The following is a 22,409-nucleotide window of genomic DNA, read 5'->3' as shown; positions in this document are numbered from 1 at the left end:
GGGCCTAACATCTAGGTCATCGGCCTTGTGATGTTCTTAAAACTTGACAAGTTTTCTATTTGCATGTTGATGTAGGCTAATAGTATTGAAGTTGTATTACCACAAATACTTGTGTAAGTGGAAGTTTTGTTTAGGTTTGATTTTTGGTATTATTGATTTATACAAAACAAGAAAGAAATATAAATTGCAGAGAAAATGATCTTCCATTTACAAAATTTGCATCTGCCAAATGCAAAATTAAGGAGTTTCTTTCAAATTATTTCATAGTAGTATAGTGTATAATGTTAACCCATTCAGTCGGTGATGCGGCGAGATGCGGCTACAAGTTGCTTGCTCGGTGCGGAACATGGATATATCCATGGATTCTTGAATTTTTTTTCTCAGTTGCTTGCCTGCAGAGGTTTGTTTCTTTTTCAGCAGCAGATTCTGGATGCGATTGCCCTCTTATGTGTTTTTTTTTCAACTGTGTTCTTCCAATACCAATGTTTCATGTACAAGTTGCATCATTAAGGACGCAACTTACCTTCGGGCAAGAACAACCTAAAGCCCAATAGCTTTGCATTGTAGTATCACCCATCAGCTTATTGTCCATTGGATGCAATCAATAATCTGTCAATACTGATCTGCATTTAGGGCAGTCACCCAGGTGGCAGATTCCCTATCTGTTGTTTTCATAGGCTTTTCTTAAATGATTTCAAAGAAATTGGAAAATTATTGAACATCTCCCTTCGTAAGTTATTTCAATCCCTGACTCCCCTTCCTTAAACGAATATTTGCCCCAATTTGTCCTCTTGAATTTCAACTTTACCTTCATTTTGTGATCTTTCCTACTTTTAAAGACACCACTCGAGCGTATTCGTCTACTAATGTCCTTCCGTGCCATCTCTTCACTGACAGCTCGGAACATACCACTTAATCATAATCTATAAGAGAACTCGACGTGCTGCCGTGCAACGCACTTAGTGTCAACACCCAGAATATCACAGCCTACAACATATAGAAAAAAGCCTACACGCTATCATTTAAGACATAAAATGTAAACCATTTGACACTTGACATAGTATATAACGTCATATTAAGGTGCACGTCGCAAATCAAACAAATTTTTATACTTACGTTATGCATTACTATTAACTCAGCATTTAGTATATACTATGAATATAGTACATAGACAATGCATCGAACCGAACATTAAACTACGACCTATTTCCTCATAGAAAGTATCCAGATCACTTCAAGATACACATACTACCAACTGAAGGACATCGTGAAATAAGCAACATAATCACCAGAAGAATAAAATTTCGAAATGTTTTTAATAATTAATTATAAGATTTAACGTAAAATAGTGATCACTTTAAGAACATTAGTGCATACACAATAGTACAAATCTCAATTTACACTTATCAAATCAACAAGAACATTATAAGGACTTGTCTTTTACATTACGTAATCTTTTTATAATTGAAGAAGAAAAGACTCATTTTACCATTTTAACATATAATTTATTTTAAACCACCTGTCGAATTGGTCAATTTTCATGTATGTACAACACCTTCTTATGTGATGTTTTAATAACTATATTTGTATATGACAGCTGAGGATGACCCTCGAGGGGTCGAAACCGGTACTGTGATTACTGTAACTAATAATATATAAATAAAGGTATTGATATGGTGGAGGCTTCATTATTATTCTTACGTTGTACATACCACTTAACCGAGCTCGATAGCTGCAGTCGCTTAATTGCGGCCAGTATCCAGTATTCGGGAGATAGTAGGTTCGAACCCCACTGTCGGCAGCCCTGAAAATGGTTTTCCGTGGTTTCCCATTTTCACACCAGGCAAATGCTGGGGCTGTACCTTAATTAAGGCCACGGCCGCTTCCTTCCAACTCCTAGCCCTTCCCTGTCCCATCGTCGCCATAAGACCTATCTGTGTCGGTGCGACGTAAAGCAACTAGCAAAAAAAAAAAAAAAAAAAATACCACTTAAGTCAAAAATTTTCATGAATGTTTATCAATAAACCGCCTTTCAATACAAAGTAAAGTTCTTACATTAAGATTTATAACTTGTCATAATAACTTTTAGGGACATGTTTCACCTGTTATATGGGCATCATCAGCCTTTATCTTGTACCTTTTCACCATTGATCAGGAACCTGATTTACCGTTTCCAAAAAGATTATATGGATACTACGTTTATACGAAGTTAAAAAGTTTTATTGGATGTTCTATTTGACAGTTTAATGCATTTACACAATAAAAAGCATCTAAAAGGTGTGGATGAAATGGATGATTGTTGTTGATGAAATCTTATGAATAAAAAAAACTTTTTAAGAACTACAGTAGTTGACCGTATGTCCATATTTCCAATGTTGTTTGAATGTCTATGGCTAAAACTGTGATCCTAGTTCATATAATAAAAAGTTCTACTTGAACATGCTTGTGGTTTTTTTAGCATGTTAAATGGAATCTGGTTAGAATTTTTTTTATCTGGTTGAAGTCATAAAATAGTGTTTCCTAGAATTTGAAGTTGAATTGTAGTTTTTTAACCACTCTTAGTTGAGATTTTGTTTTGAGTATAAGATTGTTGAACTGTTTAGTTAGGGGCCTGTTGACAGTATTATTATTATTATTATTATTATTATTATTATAATAGCTTATGTAGTTTGGATCCAGCATTCTTCTCAATCCCGTTGCAGAATTGAAGAATGGGTTCTCGACTAGCGATGCTAGAAGTGTCTTAGCTTGAGAATGCGACTGCTGCCTCTTATGCTAATGGTCGAAAGGGGATGTTCAGACTTGGTATTAAATGTTGCATGAATGTTGGCTCTGAATAACTGAGAAGTGTGTAGGTAATGTCTGTAACGAGAAGAGTATAGAGAAATTAGACTTAGAATTGAAGACAGCTGAATTTAAAGAAGTCACTGTGTGCATGTTACTTACCCTCGACTGTTGTGGAGGTGACTAGCTGCTCTGGCAGTGCTGGATTGACTGACCTTTGTGCTTCTTGTGTTGTATCGGTGTGAGGGTAGGGGTGGGGGGTGTGGTGGGGATGAGTGGATAGGCGGGGCCTTAAGTTTGTGCTGTTGGCTGCAGGGAGTTTGTAGGGGCAGACTAGGAGGGAGTTGTGTGTGTTAAAGTAGTGGGAGTTTTTTAGGACAAAGAATTAAACTTTTTTTAGAAAGTTATTTTGTTTTAAATTCAATATTTGTAATAAATAAGGTAATATCTCATATAGGGGGATTTTTAACTTCTATTATATCGTTGAGATTTTGGTTTTTATTGTACTGGTCTAAATAAATTTAAATGTTCTGTAGCTCGTTCATTAATTTACCTTTGCTTACTCTTTTGATAATTTTAAGATCCTGTTCTATAGTTGTGAATTGATGCCCTATTTCTTTCATATGAGAGCTCAATGCTGAAAACTTATTGTGCTTGTCAGCGTTATAGTGCTCCAAGTATCTTGTGTAAAAACTCTGGCCTGTTTGTCTGATATATGAGACGCTACATTGCGAGCATGTAAGCCTGTATATACCGAATCCTGAATAAAGACTACTGTTTACATTGACTGTGTTGTGATTGAAGAAGTTCTGATTGGTGTTATTGTTCTAAATGCGATACTGATGTTACGCTTTTTTAAGGGGTTTGAAACTTGGTAAATGAGTGGATTACACTGACCTGAGAATTCAAACTTTCCAATCATTGCATGAAATTCAAAATGGCGCCCGGTAATGACGACGTAGTGTTTTATTCTCCGAGTAAATTAACCGTAAATTGTGACGAAAAGTGCGGAAAATGTCGAAAATTAGTGAAAAATGGAATATTGTGTGATTCATGTGATCGATGGTGGCATTATAAGTGCGGAAATTGCCCTAGAGACGTAAAAACTAATGAAAATGTTGACTGGATTTGTGAGCAGTGTGTTCGGAATGTTGTTGTTGGGGACGGCGTTGACGAAGCACCGAAAACAGTCGATGAGGAATATAAAAGTGCATTAGAAATTATAAACATTCTAAAAAAGGACAATGAGACTCTTAAAGTTGAAAATCAAGAATTAAAAGAAAGACTGCGATCGCTAGAATTTGGGACTGACCATTCTTCGAGTGATATACCGGTACAAGTAACAAACTCGAGCACGTGGTGTCAAGTAGTTCGTGGATGGCCGGCTAAGAAGAAATCTACAACTGAATTTCCGGAAATAAACATTAGAAATAGGTTTTCTGCCCTAAATAATTTAATCCTGGAAGAAAGTGATCGCGCGTGTGAAACCAAATCATCGCGATCCGTTGCCGTGCCGAGTTTAAAATTTAGGCCTAGAATTCAGATTCAAGACCCAGTTAGGCCTAAATCAGCGAAGGTAGCTGTGTTTGGTGATAGCCAAGGAAGGGGAATTGCGGGAGTGATTAACGACGAGAACATAGCAGCAACCGGAGAAATATATCCAGGAGCTTCTATCAGCAGTGTTGTGGAAAACGTAGAAGCAGCAACTAGGAACTTCGGGAGCGGCGATGCAGTGCTTATCATCGGTGGGACGAACGATGTAGCTCGCGACGACGCCAAGAATGTAAGATCACAACTTAAACATACACTAGGGAAGCTGACCCACACTAACGTTTTTGTAGTGAACGTGCCCCACAGGCATGATTTGAGTAGAGACTCGTGTGTGAACATTGAAGTGGACAAGGTCAATACAGATATTGTTAAAATTTGTAAACATTTTCGGAATACTCAGGTTATTGAATGCAGCAGTTTTGAGAGATACTGTTATACAAAACATGGCCTCCATCTAAACAATTCAGGTAAACGAAAGATAGCAAATATTGTTCTAGATTTTATTAATCTTAAGATATGTACTGTAAAACAGGCAACTCCCTTGAGTTATAATACTGACCAGGAAAACTAGTAGAAAGAGCCAGCTGTACTTCAAGCTGGCTCAGTCAACTAGAAAAAGAAACTCAGGATAGTAAGGAATTTCAAGTTACCCAATTGCAACAGTCAAGTTTTAGGGAGGAAGGGGGTCTGAGATTGCTCTTGGTAAACTGTCAAAGTGTAGTAAATAAACAATTAAAATTCGGTACATTGATGGAATCTTATGAGACTGATGTGGTGATAGGAGTGGAATCGTGGTTGAAAGAAGGGGTGGGTAATAGAGAAGTATTTCCAGAAGGGTACACAGTCTATCGTAGAGACCGAGGAGATAAAAAGGGAGGGGGTGTGTTTATTCTGGTAAAGGAAACTTACTGTTCACATGAATGGTTTACCGATGAAAGGGATGAAATATTAGGGATAAAATTAGTTTGTGATAATATGAAGGAGGTGGGAATTATAGGAACATACAGGCCTGGAAGAGAGGAAAGAGACATGGAAATCTTTGAAAAAATAATAGATTATACTCATAAAAACAATAATAATGATATGGTAATAATTGGGGGAGATCTAAATTTGCCTGAAGTTGAATGGAAAGGAGCTGCAAGTGAAGCCCATGAACAGAAACTGGCAAATAAGTTAATTTGGGAGGGAGGATTTACACAAGTAGTTCAAGAACCGACTCGTCTCAATAACTTACTAGATGTATTCTTGGTTAAACCATGGGAAATTGTTGATAAAACTGAGGTAATTGAAGGAATAGGAGACCATAAGGCTGTAATAATGGATGTAGGACTCGTACCAAAAAGGCTTAATAAGAGGGTTACACAAGACAAGAAATTGTACAGAAAAACTAAAGTTGATGAATTTGGGACTTACCTTAAATCACAATTCAGTTGTTGGATAAGTGAAGGGAGTAACGTGGATACACTTTGGGCTAAATTTAAAGGAATTATTTGGGAAGGAGAGAAGAGATTTGTACCTGTTAAGAAGGGTAAAATGACCTCAGACCCTGTTTATTATACAAGGGAAATAAGAAAATTAAAAAGAAAATGTAGAATAGTAAACAGGAAAATCAAAGAGGGTAGGGAGAGTAGAGAAACTAGAAAACAGCTAATGAGGGAACTGAATAGAGTGAAAAAGGAAGCAAAAGAGAATTATATGAATGGCATACTTCAAGAGGGTAATGACCACAAAGGGAAATGGAAAAAGCTGTATTCATATATCAGGAATCAAAAAGGAAAAGGAGTCCAAATTCCTACAATGGTGGGAGAAGGGGGTGAACACTATTTAACAGATACTGAGAAAGCAAACCTATTTAGTAGGGAATTTAGAGATTCAGTCGATGATTGTCAAGAGTTGGAAACCGAAACAGAAGATAGAGAGGGAGAGAGACAGAGGGAAACAAGAAGCTTCTCATTCACAAACGAAGATATTTTCAGAGAAATCCAACTGCTTCAGCAAGGTAAAGCTGCAGGAAGTGATCAAATTACTGGGGAGGTATTAAAGACAATGGGGTGGTACATAGTGCCTTATTTAAAATTTCTCTTTGACTATGTCATAAATAATAGTGTAATACCAAAGGAATGGAAGGAATCTATAATAATACCAATTTATAAAGGAAAGGGTGATAAAAGGAAACCAGAGAACTACAGACCAATCAGCCTGACCAGTATAGTTTGTAAAATTCTGGAGAGTTTAATATCGAAGTACATCAGAGGGATATGTGATGATAAAAATTGGTTCATGAGGAGCCAGTATGGATTTAGAAAGAAATTTTCTTGTGAGGCACAACTGGTGGGATTTCAGCAGGACATATCAGATCAGTTGGATTCAGGAGGTCAGTTAGATTGCATAGCCATAGATCTTTCCAAAGCCTTTGATAGAGTGGAACATGGAATATTATTAAAGAAATTGGAGGGAATAGGATTGGACGTAAGGGTTACACGTTGGATAAAAGCATTTCTAAATTCAAGGGTTCAGAAAGTCAAAGTAGGAAATAATGTATCGCAGGAAGAGAAAGTTTGGAAGGGAATTGCACAGGGTAGTATAATCGGTCCGTTACTTTTCTTAATATACGCAAATGATTTAGGGAACAATATAACATCAAAAATAAGATTGTATGCAGATGACATAATTGTTTATAGAGAAATAAACAACATTGAGGATTGTTCAGAATTACAAAGGGACCTTGAAAGTATCCAACAATGGGTTGAAGAAAATAATATGAAGGTTAATGGAGGCAAATCAACTGTTATAACTTTTACAAACAGGAGCTTTAAAACTGAATTTGAATATACTTTGGATGAGGTAGTTATCCCAAAAGATGGCAAGTGCAAATACTTAGGTGTGAGATTTGAAAGTAATTTGCACTGGAAGGGTCATATTGATGACATTGTTGGGAAAGCATACAGATCATTACATGTCATAATGAGGCTACTTAAAGGATGCAACAAAGAATTAAAAGAAAAAAGTTACTTGAGTATGGTTCGTCCATTATTGGAATATGCAAACAGTGTTTGGGATCCTCACCAAGAATACCTAATAAAAGAAATAGATGGTGTGCAGAGGAAAGCAGCAAGATTTGTAACAGGGGATTTCAGGAGAAAGAGTAGTGTATCAGAAATGTTAAAGGAACTTGGGTGGGAAACTTTAAGTAAGAGAAGGGAGAAAACTAGACTTACAGGATTATATAGAGCCTATACAGGAGAAGCAGCATGGGGAGATATCCGTGAGAGGCTTCAGTTGGAAAATAATTATATCGGCAGGACTGACCACAAATATAAAATTAGAAGGAATTTTAGCAGAAGTGATTGGGGTAAATATTCATTCATTGGGAAGGGTGTGAAGGAGTGGAACAGTTTACCAGGGGTAGTGTTTGATCCTTTTCCAAAATCTGTACAGATATTCAAGAAGAGAATAAACAGCAACAGAGAAAATAAATGAAGTGTTAGAGGGCATTCGACCGGTGCAGGTTATTGTAAATAAAAAAATGTGTGTGAATAAATTAATTCCATCCCCTGGTCTAAGGAGTTTAGACAGCCAAAGTAGGGGACTGCCTGTAGGGGTGAAGTACAGTGGGGACTTCGAGGGCCCTGGGACCGCTACGGTAGCTGTGAAGGCCCTTCAGGAACTCTGAAAAGTGGTGGCAAAAGGGGCTCTGGTTAAGACGCAGCAGGTCGTTATGCTACTTAGGATCCAGAACGGGTAAAAAAAAAAAAAAAAAAAATAGTAAATAAATAAATGCAATGTAAATATTAATGTTATACCAGTTTTATGGTATCATTTGAAGCAATTCCACATACTGTATATCAGTTGACTATATTTGTAAGTAGTACAGGAGATATTATAATTATAATTTTGTAAACAATATAAATTTATTAAGGATGAGCTGTGTGTTTAATAGAAAACATTGTTAGCGTAAATTGTATAATATTGTATTATAGGAAAAATTTTCTTCTCTTGTTAATTTAATATTTAGTGCTTGACAATAATGTATTTTAGTGTACCATTTGCCACCGAGGTAGACACCTCATTTGCAAATAAAGAGATTTTGATTTGATTTGATTTGAAGTTTACATAGTGATCTTTTATATTTCGGGCATGCTGATTCTGGAACTGAGGTCGGTTTTTCCATGTCACATCCGGTTTTTGTGCAAATTCAAAATGAAAATTTGATAAAAATGCAGCATGCGCACATGCAAGATTACTATTGTCACACGTAAAGAACGCTTCTTTTTTATTATTTTCACCCATCTGAACACTCCTATCTTACACTGGTATACTTGTGAACATAATATAAAGATATGTAGTGTATTGTGTTAAGACTTGTAGAAAAACACAGCCAAATGGACCAAAATTTACCACGCATTAAGCCTTATAACGTACCGAGAATGGTAAGTCTACGGTTACAATTTTATAATGTGCCATCTTAGTATAAGAAATGTCTTGGCCTTGCTTTTCGTGTGTGAGGAGTAGTTGGACCTTCTCTCCTTAGTAACCAGCAGTAATCTGCCAGCATGTTTTTGTTCCATTTCCCTTGATATCTGCATTCCATTTCTTGTAGATCCTGATGGAATCTTTCTTCTTGCTCTTCGCTCAGCATTCCTAGGTTCTCAGGGAAATAGTCCAGATGTGAATGTAACGTGTGCACTTTCAAGCTCATTTTGCAGTCTAAATCTTGGTAAGAAACAGGCAATCTATCCACCATTTGTTTGTAGTCTGAATCCTTTGTATTTCCAAGAAAGTTTTTGACCACATTCCGGAATGCTGTCCATGCTGATCACTCTGCAGTGCACGTAATGTCTTCAAAATTAGCATCAGAAAGAAGTTTTCTGATATCTGGACCTGTGAAAATACCCTCCTTGATTTTGGAATTAATGATGCCTGGGAATCGATGCCACAGGTACTGAAAGCATTCACCTTCATTGTTTAGGGCCTTAACGAATTGCTTCATAAGCCCTAGTTTAATATGAAGTGGAGGTGACAGTATTTTGTTCTTGTGAACAAGAGTTTCTTGTTTTATGCTTTTCGACCCTACAATCCATTGTCTACGTAGCCATTCTTTTTGAGTCCGGTGATGTAACCTTGCTCAACTGTCCCACTCGCACAGAAAGCAGGGGTGCTTTGTGTAACCTCCTTGTAAACCTAACAGAATACTTACCACTTTGAAATCACCACACACTTGCCACTTGTGTTCCTGGTACTTCAGTTTACACAACAGGATTTCGAGATTTCCATATGTTTTCGCATAATAACTGAATGAGCAATGGGAATGGATGCAAGTTTGTTTCCATTCTGAAGAAGGACTCGCTTCAAACTGCGCTTCGAGGCATCGATGAAAAGTCTCCAGTCATTAGGGTCATACTGTGGTGCTCTTAGTTTTAAGATAACCTCTGGAATGTTGTTGCAGTAAACCAAGGCTCCCTCTTCAGAAAAGAAGGGTGGAAATTCTCGTTCACGATGTCTGTACCAATAGTACGTCGTCCCTGGTGCCATCATGTTCCTTTCACAAAGTCTGGACCCGAGTAACTCGGCACATTCCTTTGTAAGGCCAAGATCTCGAACGAAGTCATTTAATGCACTTTGCTCGAACAGTCTCGGTTCTTTTTCAACACATTCAGGGAAGAAATCACAGTCAGAGTTAGTGCCCGCCATTTCTGCATCAGATTCAGAAGTGGGACAATCCTGTGAATGTTGTGAACGCTGTGGTACTGGTGTATCAGGGTCATGAGGACTGGGTAAAATTGCAGATTGAATATTGCTTGGATACCAATATAATGGTCCGTTATTGGACATTATAAATTTTCCAGCTAACTCATTCTTGGTTGCCTGCGTTTCGCCCTCGTGTGCTAAGTTAGGCTCGTCAGTTGGGACTTAGCACACCACCCAAGACGCAAGGCCAGTGCGTACCGTGGAGGCCACTGCATAGGCTACTTGAAGCCACCAGCAGTGCCAATGCACTATGAGAGCTATGTCTGATTTTCAAAAATTGATGCCTGCCTGGCCATCAAATGATGTAGATGTTGATTCCCATAGGGAACCTAAAATATTTGTCCCGAATGAGTAAATTTATAATACCAATATAGTGGAAAACAGGTTGTAGGTTTTCAATGAGTTTATCATGCTTGGTTATAGTCACCATTTCATTGTCATGCATTGTTGAAAGTATTACACCACCAAATAAATAACAGTTGATGCAATCAATGTAAAAAGGGCACATTGGTGAAAAGTTATTTGAAAAAAAAAAAAAGGAAATGAAATATTTGTCCTTTTTTCTCTGGTGTTTATTTCTTTTCCATACTGTAGTTTTTGTTATTATTTAGAATATTTAATTCTTCTTCTTCTTTCGGTGCCTATCCGTTTCGGATGTTGGCGATCATGATGGCTATTTTCGTCTTGTTTGTGGCAGAGCGGAACAGTTCAACTGATGACATATTGCACCAGCCTCTAAGATTGTCAAGCCAAGATATTCTTCTTCTTCCAGGACCTCTTTTGCTGTTGATTTTCCCCTGGAGTATTTTTTGGAGTAGGTTGTATCTATCTGTGTTGCGCATTATATGTCCCAAATTTAATTCATATATGAATAATTGATGTAAAATATGACTTAAATGACTCATGAATTACATAAACAAGAACTTTAAAATCAATATTATGAGTACCTTTTATGCAGAAAGCATTTTTGGTGGTAAAATTCAATTAACAAGAGTTAATAAATACAGTGCTTTAAATTAAATATAATCCAATATTAATACCAAAGATTGAGTTTGTGGAAAAACTAAGTGGCTACAATAGATCAGTATTGTCCGAGAATTTTCTGTTCAGCTTTGGTTTATTATCATTGTCAGAGAATAATACCAAAAGGCCTACTTCATTTACTGTTCAGTCTTGGTTTTTCATCCCCTCAATAAACGCAAAAATTTGTACAGGCTTCTTATATCCTTCACTTTTTTTTGGATGAAGTCCGGGGGAGTGGTCTTTACAATGGTGAATTCTTATCTGTAAGGGCATTTTCAATTGCAAAAAAGGCTGAAATTTCCAGTGAAGGTGTGAGAACACAAAAAAGGACCATCTCTCACTGTGTTTATGATCACATAGTGTATTATTGTGAATGGGACATTATTTCTGGATACTGGCTTGTCCAAAGCGAATGGAGATAAAATCTTATCCCAGTTACATCCATTGTAACTTCAAAAATCTAGAAGGGTTTCTGCGGCACAATACCACTGCAGTAAGATAAGGCTTGGCATTCCCGATCACTTCTTTGTATGTACTGTCTGATAAGTCCAAAGTTTCTGTCACACTGTGAGAAGATGTGACCACGAACTGGGAAAAGTTGCATGGCTAACTTTAAACAGTTGTAACAACATCAGTTTTCAACATATCCTGCTGAATCTTTTGCCATTATTAACTACAGAAAATGGCGGACAAACCTATATATATTCAAACCTATATCTTCATTGAGGTAATCACATAAATATGATTGTAAATAAAGGGTACAGATCTATGCATATGGTTATGAGAGTATTTAGCTGTTGTAGTAAGGATTAAATCTGGGGGACTGGTCTTTTCAATGGTGAATTATTCTTCTTGTCTGGCGTATCCACGTCGCGGGGGTGGGTATCCTCCACATCAGTAGGCCGGTGTGAAGGAGAGCCAAGTTCAGGCAGGGACCCAGTGTCACGGTGTATAACGTGGAACGCATGCCCAGTGTTACGGGTGAAGACCTTAACAGCATCTTAGGCAGAGAAGGAGACCTTCAGAATGGCAAAGATGGTGGATGAGGCATCCCATCCTCTCTGGTGAAAATTAGAAGAGGAAACCACTGCCTTGTGGAGAAGAGGGATCTTCAAAGGCTTAAGGAGCAAACCCCACAAGAAAATCCTGAGATGTGTTAGGCTTAGCAGGTCAGCAGATGAGTAAATTTGTACTTGCTTTCAACTGTAATATAAGCCTCAGATGGAAGTTTGGAAATGGAATTGACAAATCTCTGGCTACAGCTGCACAGTATGATGGTAATGCTGATGTTCGTGCAAGTGTTAGATCAGAGAACAAAACCCGATTTGGAACAGTTAATATTTTAAAAATGAATGGGAAGGAAAATGAATTGATCTAATGGAGAGATGAAAACTCAAGATCCTGGGATTAAGTGAAGTAAAAGGGAAAGGAATGAAGAAATTAAGAAAGTGGTACACCTTGTACTGGATGGGTGACAGTAAAGAGAAAAGAAATGGAGTGGGATTTATAGTGAATCAGAATGTTGAACCAATAGCTGAAGTTGAGTATGTAAATGAAAGAATTATAATAATGCACATACATGTAAACAAGGAACTACTGAAGATAGTACAGGTGTATGCTCCACAGGTAGAATGTAGCATGGAAGAAAAAGATGATTTCTTCAATGAACTTGGAAACACATGTTGTTGGAGATGGGATCATGATAATGGGAGATCTGAATGCCCATGTGGGAACTGATAGAATGGGATATGAGAATGTTCTGGGCTCACATGGATATGGCGATAGAAATGAAGATGGAGAGAAACTGTTGGAATTTTGTATCAGAAATAACCTAATAATAAAGAAGTTTATGAAGAGGAATAGCCATACGATCAGCCGATATAGTTGGGATGGACAGTATGGAACACTCATCGATTTGATAACAGACCGAGAATGGGGAAGATATGTCATGAATACGAAGATAATCCATAGTGAAAGTATGGAAGGTGGTCATAGATTATTAATTGTGGATTTAAAACAAATAAAAATCCCTAAAATTGTACTGTAAAAGAAACCAAAGGTCAAGATTTGGGAATTGGAGGAGGAGGATAAAAGAATGGCATTCCAAGATTGGATAAAAAGGAAGTTGCCTAACACAGAAATACAAAGTGGAGAAGAAGAGAGGGGCAATTTAAGATGGACGTTTGTGGAAGCAGCAACTGAGGTATGCAGGAAAACAAAAGCAAAGGTTAAGGGAAAGGAGACACAAGGAAGAAAAGGAGAAATGTTGGGGGGAGTTCACGAACAAAATTGAGCAAGATAGTCGAGGAAATCGGAAACTGTTATACAGAGTAATAAAATCGAAGAGAATAAATCAAGAAAAATCAAGGCAATAGAGAGAGAGAAGATGGATCCATAGTACATGACGAAAAGGGTCAGAAGATGATGGCAAAATATTTTGAAAAACTTTATAATGAGGATGACTGCTTGGAGGAAGGAGGAGATAAGAAAATGGAAATAATAGATGGAGAAAAAGAAGAGAACCCCACAACATGGTTTGAACTTTGAAAGGGCAGTGAAAGCAATGACCTAAGGTAAAGCAAGTGGAAAAGACAAATTCAATGCTGATTAGTGTTGGCTACTGAATGCATGATTCGAAGCAGTGTATCATTCAAGTATCCGAGTGAGTCGATTCACGGGAACGGCGAGCTCACAGCACACGATTCGGCTTACTCCGAGCGAACAGTGCTGAGTGGCGCACTCACTGGACGTTGATGGGGAGCTGAGCTTCCGCTGCAGCGAGACAGTGAATCATGGCACATCGAAAGAATTGTGAACGAGCACGGCTCAGTGACACACAGCTCCTTATCGGCACACTGGACACTGTAAGTGACTAATCTCATGTTTTAATCCATATTGAAATCTGTTGATATACAATAATAAAGTTTTATTATGAATTCACCTGTTCAATACATTATATATTTTTTTGTTGGAATTTATACTATTGTGGTTGAAAAAAATGTTTGTTTGTATTTTATGTTTTGAATGCTACATTCACATCTCGTTTTTTGATAGGATTAGTTATTTGAAAAATGGCTGGATTGGTGAATGTAAATGTTGCAAATTTGGACTGCCTAGTTTTTTCGGGAGTAAGATTAGTTACTAACTTTTGTTTTACTTTATTGATGATCCGATTGACTATATTTATTTTATATCCATTAATTGAGGCCAGATCTTTTATAAAATTGAGTTCCTTTTTTAGGTTACTCTCTGAAAGGGGGATTTTGAAAGCTCTATAAACTAAACTGTACAAAGCCGCCTGTTTATGTGATTTTGGGTGAAGAGAATCATTTTTTATCGTTAGAGGAGCGTATGATGGTTTTCTAAATATTTGAAATTCAAATCTATCTCTCTTATTCGTGTTATATTAATATCCAGGAAGTTTATTGAGTTGTTAGTTTCATCTTCTTTCGTGAATTTTATATTTGGGTCAATATTATTTAAGAAATTTAGGATTTTTTCACTATAAATTTTTTGGCTATCTATTATGACAAAGGTGTCGTCTACATACCTGATCCAAAGGCAAAGTCCATTTATTTTTGTGTTTATTTTGTTTTGCTCCAAATGATCCATATATATGTCTGCCAGTATGCCCGACGTGGGGTCTCCCATTGCTAGGCATGTTTGATGGTAAATCTTTTTATTAAATGTGAAGTAATTATTGTTTAATACAAATTTCAGTAGGTTTACGTATTCATCTATTTCACATCTACCTAATTTACTGTATGTAAGGAGATTGTGTTTGATGATATTGATGGTTTCTTTAACCGGTATATTTGGATACATGTTGGTTACGTCGAATGAAACCATTTTATGTTGTGGTTGTAAATTGAATTTTCCTAGTTTATTACAAAATTCTATTGAATCTTTGATTGTCGATTCGTTATTAAATTTGTAATGTCTTTTGAGGAAATAGTGTATGAATTTGGATGTTTTATACGTGGGACTATTTCTACTGTTTATTATAGGACGTATGGGTACGTTGGGTTTATGTAATTTGGGCAATGTCCTAGCTGTTGGTAACTTTGGATTCATATTTATAATTTTTTGGTGTTCTTGTTCATTAAATAAAAAAGTAGAATTCTTGAGGATAATTTTTAGATTCCGTTGAATCTTATTTATGGGATCCTGGTTTACAACAGTGTAGGTTTTGTCTGAAAAGAATTCTTCTGTTTTATCAATATAGTCATTTTTATTTAAGAGGACTGTGGTTTCACCTTTGTCTGCTTTGGTAACAACTACATTATTTTTGTTTAGTTTTGTTTTTAGTGTCATTATTTCTGTTATGAGAGTGGGATTAGAACTTTTGTTAATTTCTCTTACGAAAGCCGGGAGCTTCTTTTTAACTTCAAACCTGATGTCGTTTTGTATATCTGGTGTTAATTTATTCAAGTTTGATTCAACTTCTGCTACTATATTGATTACGTCTTCTACTTTTTGAGATTTAGGCCAATTAAATTTTGAACCTTTATCTAATAGGTATCAGTGAAGTTTGTGGTTGAGAGATTGATAGTGGTGGGAATGTTTTTAAGGTTAGAATTAGGATTATTTGCTCTATTGTTAGATTTGTTATGATTTGGTTTGTTTTCTTTTAAGAGTGTAAGTTTGTTATCTAGGGTTTTTTGTTTCTTGTCTAAAACGTCTGCAAGTTTCTCTGTTATATGATTTTGGATAGAGTTCCATTCTAAGGAAGATAATTCTTGTGCAATTTCTAAGTGTGTACGATATAATTGCAAGTACAAAAATGATTTTTTCCTATAGAGAGCTATAATTTCACTTTTCAGCCAGATCTCATTTATTTTGTTTTGAGTATCTGCTATCTTTGAATTAGATACGTTTTTTCTTTGTATAGATTTTAAAAACCTAGGTACTAATTTACATTTCAAACATTCTTTCAAGAACCAAATATCTTTGGATATCTTACTGATTTTGAGATTCAGATATCTATTCTTTTTGTTTGTATTAGCCTGGTTGGCTATTTCATTGCAAGTGACTAATCTCATGTTTTAATCCGTATTGAAATATGTTGATATACAATAATAAAGTTTTATTATGAATCCAATAATGTATTGAACAGGTGGATTCATAATAAAACTTTATTATTGTATACACTGGACACTGGCGGAGAGCCAAGCTTCCGCTGCAGCGAGACATAAAGTGAGCCATAGCGCACCGAATGAATCGTGAACAAGACACAAGGTACACGGGTCCTTATCGGCACACTGGACACTGGCGGAGAGCAGAACTTCCGCTGCAGCGAGACATACAGTGAGCCATGGTACACTGAAAGAATCGTATGCTATAATGGACTCTCGAAATCAGCTCATTTGAAAATAATACCCACTTGCATTCACTGTCCTCTTCTTACAGGGAGGTTTAAATAATAGATGGATTTATTTGCAGTGTTAGAAAGGTAGTCAAAACATAATTCTGAAGTTGCTAGTAAGTAGGTAGGCTCTTAGGTTATACTATTTATTAGTTTAATGAATCTTAGTATTATAACTTAGTTAATTTGACAATTAAACTCGACTCTAGCCTGCCCTTTGACTATGAGTCATGCTCATGACCACTCAAAAGTACCTGTTTTATATTGGGACTAGCTGATGTACCCGAGCTTCGCTACGGGATTCTCAGAAATACTGACTTGGTGGTTTTCCTAACTGAATTCAACATAGGTCATTACAAAAATGTCAGTAGGAATGTAGCGATTGAAAGCAATGTTATGATATAAAATACTCGATCAAATGAAAAACCGCACACTTTCTCACTCTCAACGAACAGTACTACAGTGCCGATCTAAGAGTCCAAAGTTCCAGAGCTGGAATAACCAGGTCACAGACTGCCGTAAACACTCCTTTGTCATTATTCCGTTAAATATGCACACTACTCATTCCAATCAGTGGCTCAGTGTAGGGATTATATAACTCGACTACTATGATGAACCAGTGTGTTACGTACCAGTAATATCAGAAAATGTATGAACCAGAGGAATGGCATGCTAAAGAAGAAAGTTATTTTACACCCCAGCTACTTCCCATCAATATACAGGCAGGCTGTTACAGTCGGTACGACCAAGCGAGTTGGCCGTGTGGTTAGGGGCGCACAGCTGTGAGATTGCATCCGGGAGATAGTGGATTCAAACCCCACTGCCGGCAACCCTAAAGATGGTATTCGGAAGATGGTGGGTTCGAGCCCCACTGTCGGCAGCCCTGACGATGGTTCTCCGTGGTTTCCCATTTTCACACCAGGCAAATGCCGGGACTGTACCTTAATTAAAGTCACGGCCGCTTCCTTCCACTTCCTAGACCTTTCCTATTCCATCGTCGCATAAGACATATCTGTGTCGGTGCGACGTTAAGCAAAAAAAATGGTATTCCGTGGTTTCCCATTTTCACACCAGTCACGCCAGGCTGTACCTTAAAGCCAAGGCCACTTCCTTCACACCACTATTCATTTCCTATCCCATCATCGCCATAAGACCTACCTGTGTCGGTGCGACGTCAAGCAAATTTAAAAAAACCTCGATACGCTGCAGTAATCCTATCTATCGAGGATGAGAGCAAAGAGAAGACAAAAAGCACATCACAACAAACAGTGGTCAATGTAGTGTTATTGTTGATAAAGTTTATGAGCTTTCTATATTGCAGGCCTTCACATTAGCTTTCTTTCGACTCTGTGATATTAAAGTGTCTTACAAAATTATTTATGTCGTAGACTGTAGTTCCTTATTCTCAGACTTTACATACTGATTTTCACTAAATTCTGTTTACCCATTTTCTCGTGACTCGGCGCTGATATGGATTTAGTAACAAAAATCCAAATTCATGAATATCTCAGATTATATGCGGTACGGTAACAATGTATAAGACATAAGTGATCGGAAATTGAATAACTTCTTACATAACTACCACTAACTTACGACATAACTAAAGTTAGGTTAGTTATGTATTATTTATCGACCACTAATAACATAAAAACTTATTTGAGAATTACATTTCAGACCTTCCCCTAAACTACCATTCCACTCAGCGTGAATAAAATAATTTGTAGCCTAGATTGCAGTGGTTCATCACCCGTCATTACATACCGATTTTCATTAAATTCTCTTCAACCGTTTTATCGTGATGCGTGTACATGCATACATACAGACAGACAGAAATTACGGAAAAGTAAAAAATGCATTTCGTTGTCACTGTGGACATAACCGACACAGAAATACCATTCTTTTCAAATCCTGAGTAATGTACAGATAAAACTCTTATTTTATATATATATAGATTTATCGACACGACCAATAAAAACATAAATAACTTATTTGAGAATTACATTTCAGGCCTTCCCCTAAACTACCATTTCACTCAGCGTGAATAAAATAATTTATAGCCGAGCTTGTACTGGTTCATCACCCGACATTACATACAGATTTTCATAAAATTCTCTTCAGCCGTTTTCTCGTGATGCGTGTACATACATACAGACAGAAATTACGGAAAAGTAAAAAATGCATTTTCTTGTTATTGTGGACATGACCGATGCAGAAATACCATTCTTTTCAAATTCTGAGCAATGTACAGACAAAACTCTTATTTTATATATATAGATGTATGAACCAGAGGAATGGCATGCTAAAGAAGAAAGTTATCTTACTCCCCAGCTACTTCCCGCCAATATACAGACAGGCTGTTACAGTCGGTACGACCAGGCGAGTTGACCGTGTGGTTAGGGGCGCGCAGCTGTGAGCTTGCATCCGGGAGATAGTGGATTCGAACCCCACTGCCGGCAACCCTGAAGATGGTATTGCGTGGTTTCCCATTTTCACACCAGTCACACCAGGCTGTACCTTAAAGCCAAGGCCGCTTCCTTCACACCACTATTCATTTCCTATCCCATCGTCGCCATAAGACCTACCTGTGACGGGGCGACGTCAAACAAATTAAGAAAACCTCGGTACGCTGCAGTAATCCTATCTACCGGGGATGAGAGAAAACAGAAGACAAAAAGCACATCACAACAAACAATGGTCCATGTAATGTATTGTTGATAAAGTTTATGAGCTTTCTATATTGCAGGCCTTCACATTAGTTTTCTTCGACTCTGTGATATTAGGGTGTCAAACAAAATTATTGATATCGTAGATTGTAGTTCCTTATTCTCAGACTTTACGTACCGATTTTCACTAAATTCTGTTTACTCATTTTCTCGTGACTCGGCGCTGATATGGACTTAGTAACAAAAATCCAAATTCATGAATATCTCTGATTATATGCGGTATGGTAACAATGTATAAGACATAAGTGATCGGAAATTTAATAACTTCTTACATAATTACTACTAACTTACGACATAACTAAAGTTATGCTAGTTATGTAGTATTTATCGATACGACCACTAACAACATAAATAACTTATTTGAGAATTACATTTCAGGCCTTCCCCTAAATTACCATTTCACTCAACGTGAATAAAATAATTTGTAGCCTAGATTGCAGTGCTTCATCACCCGACATTACATACCGATTTTTATTAAATTCTCTTCAGCCGTTTTCTATTGATGCGAGTACAGACAGACAGAAATTACGGAAAAGTAAAAAAAAAATGCATTTCCTTGTTACTGTCGACATGACAGATACAGAAATATCATTCATTTCAAATTCTGAGCAATGCACAGGCAAAACACTTATTTTATATATAGATTACATTTCAGGCCTTCCCCTAAACTACCATTTCACTCAGTGCTAATAACATTACTGATAGTCTAGATTATAGTGACCTATTCCCCGACTTTGCATACCAATTTTCGTGAAGATACGACCACCAATAAAATAAATATTTGACAATTAAATTTTAGGCCTTCCCCTAAACTACCATTTCACTCAGCGTGATTAAAACAATTTATAGCCTAGATTGTAGCGGTTCATCACCCGACTTTACATTCCGATTTTCATTAAATTCTCTTCAGCCGTTTTCTCGTGATGCGTGTACAGACAGACAGAAATTACGGAAAAGTAAAAAATGCATTTTCTTGTTACTGTGGTCATGACCGATACAGAAATACCATTCTTTTCAAATTCTGAGCAATGTACAGACAAAACTCTTATTTTATATATATAGAAGTACGGCTCAGTATTCTCTCAGTTCATATGTCACATCATTGCACAAGACTTCAATCATATGTGGACAGTGAGCCGACTGACGCATAACTTAACCAACAGTATGTCGAATCAGAAACCAGCGGGCTATTGTACATCTCGGGTAGCCTATATAAATATATGATGATTTAAAAAAATCCTCAGCTGATAGAAAAATACATATTTTCAAAAATGACTGAGCGAGTAGGATGTGCAGATAGTATCGCGTAGCTATGCGCTTGCGTTCGGGGGATAGTGGGTTCGAATCCCACCGTCGGCAGCCATTAAGATGGTTTTCCGTAGTTTCCCCATTTTCCAACCAGGAAATGCTGGGACTGTACCTTAATTAAGGCAATGGCTGCTACCTTCCTAATCCTAGACCTTTCCTATCCTGCGTCGCCGGAAACCTTCGATGTATTAGTGACTAGCATTTTTTTCTAAGAAAGGAGTTCATAGTATGAAGACCAGATGGCAGCTGCGAGCACTGAATGCTGTTGCTGCTGTCTTACCAGTACATACTACACAGATGCAGTAGGAGCGGTGACTAATGTTCCGTGAATCGGGTCACTGTATCGATTCAGTAATGTGAACGGAATCAAATGAATCGAATGTCCCATCACTAATGCTGATATGATTAAGGCAGCAGGAAGCAGTGGACTACAGTAGCTATACCGAGCCCTTAATGCCATATGGAAGGATGAAAGGATACCTGAAGATTGGCTACAAGGAAGCATTGTACCATTGTTCAAAAAAAGGAAATAATGTGAAAATCACTGAATTATAACCCTATTATCACATGGGATAAAAATAATGGAGAAAGTCGTAGACAAAAGACTGAGGGATATACAGTAGAGTCTCGATTATCCGACCTAAACGGGACCTGGAGTACGTCGGATCACCGAAAATGTCGGATAATACAGAATAACTTTGAAAAATGAACTAAAACAATGACATGTTTTACGGTACTCTATTTATTGAATTATCAATTCAGTTGTACAGTACATGCAGTATTGAACGAAAACATTCCAGATGTCTTACGAAAAGAAACTTTTCTCCACAGATATTAAGCTGCCTAATGCCGTACAGTTTTTTCCACCGATCAAACCACCCAACACTGGCAGGAAAATTAGGGTCCTCTTAATTAAACTCCTTCTGGAAATACACAGCCTTATCCTGCAGAATGGGGCCAGATAATGGTAGGCCCTTTTCCCGGTGTTGAGATAACCAAAGAAATAGTGCTTCACTTTTTCGTACTCACATTCTTTCAATGTTTTTCTCTGCTCTGGTAGAGCACAACTTTTCAATTTCTTCCCTCTGTTTTTTCCAGTCTCACACTGTAACACATCCAACACCACAATCTGAAGCCACATTTTGAAGAATTACCCCTTTGTCCAGTGTCTTTAATGCACTCAACTTGTCTTCCCTGGAAACAATCACTTTCTTCCATTTACTTGCTATACTCACAGAGGATATGAAAATTATAACATTCGCACCCAACCAATACTACAATGAACAATGACTGAAGACTCACTGCACCTGTCCTTGAGAAAAAAACACTGTCCTACTGCTAGGGGTCAGGCCAGTGCTTGTCCCATGGACGCAGCCTCCACACCGTGTGTGCCTGAATTTAGTCTCCACCAAAAGTTCAAAATAAGTCTACCAGTGTCGGATAACACGGAATGTCGGATAAGCGAAGGTCGGATGAGCGAGACTCTACTGTAATAGAAACACAGTTAGAGGAGGAACAATATGGCTTTAGACCGAATAGATCAACAATAGACTTGATATTTACAGTGCGAAGATAATGGAAAACCATCTGGAGAGGAACAAGGAAATCATCTTCATATTTTTGGATTTGGAAAAAGCTTATGGTACAGTTAAGAGAAAACATGTATGGGAATGCCTACGAAAAAGGAATGTACCAGAATTGTTAATTAACAAGATAAACATGTTTTATCATGATAGTAAAAGCAGTGTACAAGTGGGGAGTGGTGACTCTGCAACATATTATACAAAAAAAAGTTCTCAAGCATGGAAGTGCACTGTCACCATCATTGTTTATTATATTGATGGATGAAATCATAAAACGTGTAAAACAAAATATCAGTAGTGATGAAGTGAATGCTTTGGTGTTTG

General features: G+C 37.2%; 1 protein-coding gene across 2 annotated transcripts in view; it reads left to right on the top strand.

Annotated features, from left to right (window-relative positions):
* Positions 1 to 22,409, top strand: part of LOC136858771 (tubulin polyglutamylase ttll-4) — a 407,488-nt gene that overhangs the window by 12,668 nt on the left and 372,411 nt on the right. The window lies entirely within an intron of this gene.

This window comes from Anabrus simplex, chromosome 1, assembly GCF_040414725.1.
Source record: "Anabrus simplex isolate iqAnaSimp1 chromosome 1, ASM4041472v1, whole genome shotgun sequence".
Classification (NCBI taxonomy): domain Eukaryota; kingdom Metazoa; phylum Arthropoda; class Insecta; order Orthoptera; family Tettigoniidae; genus Anabrus; species Anabrus simplex.
This window is presented reverse-complemented; position numbering and strand designations above follow the sequence as displayed.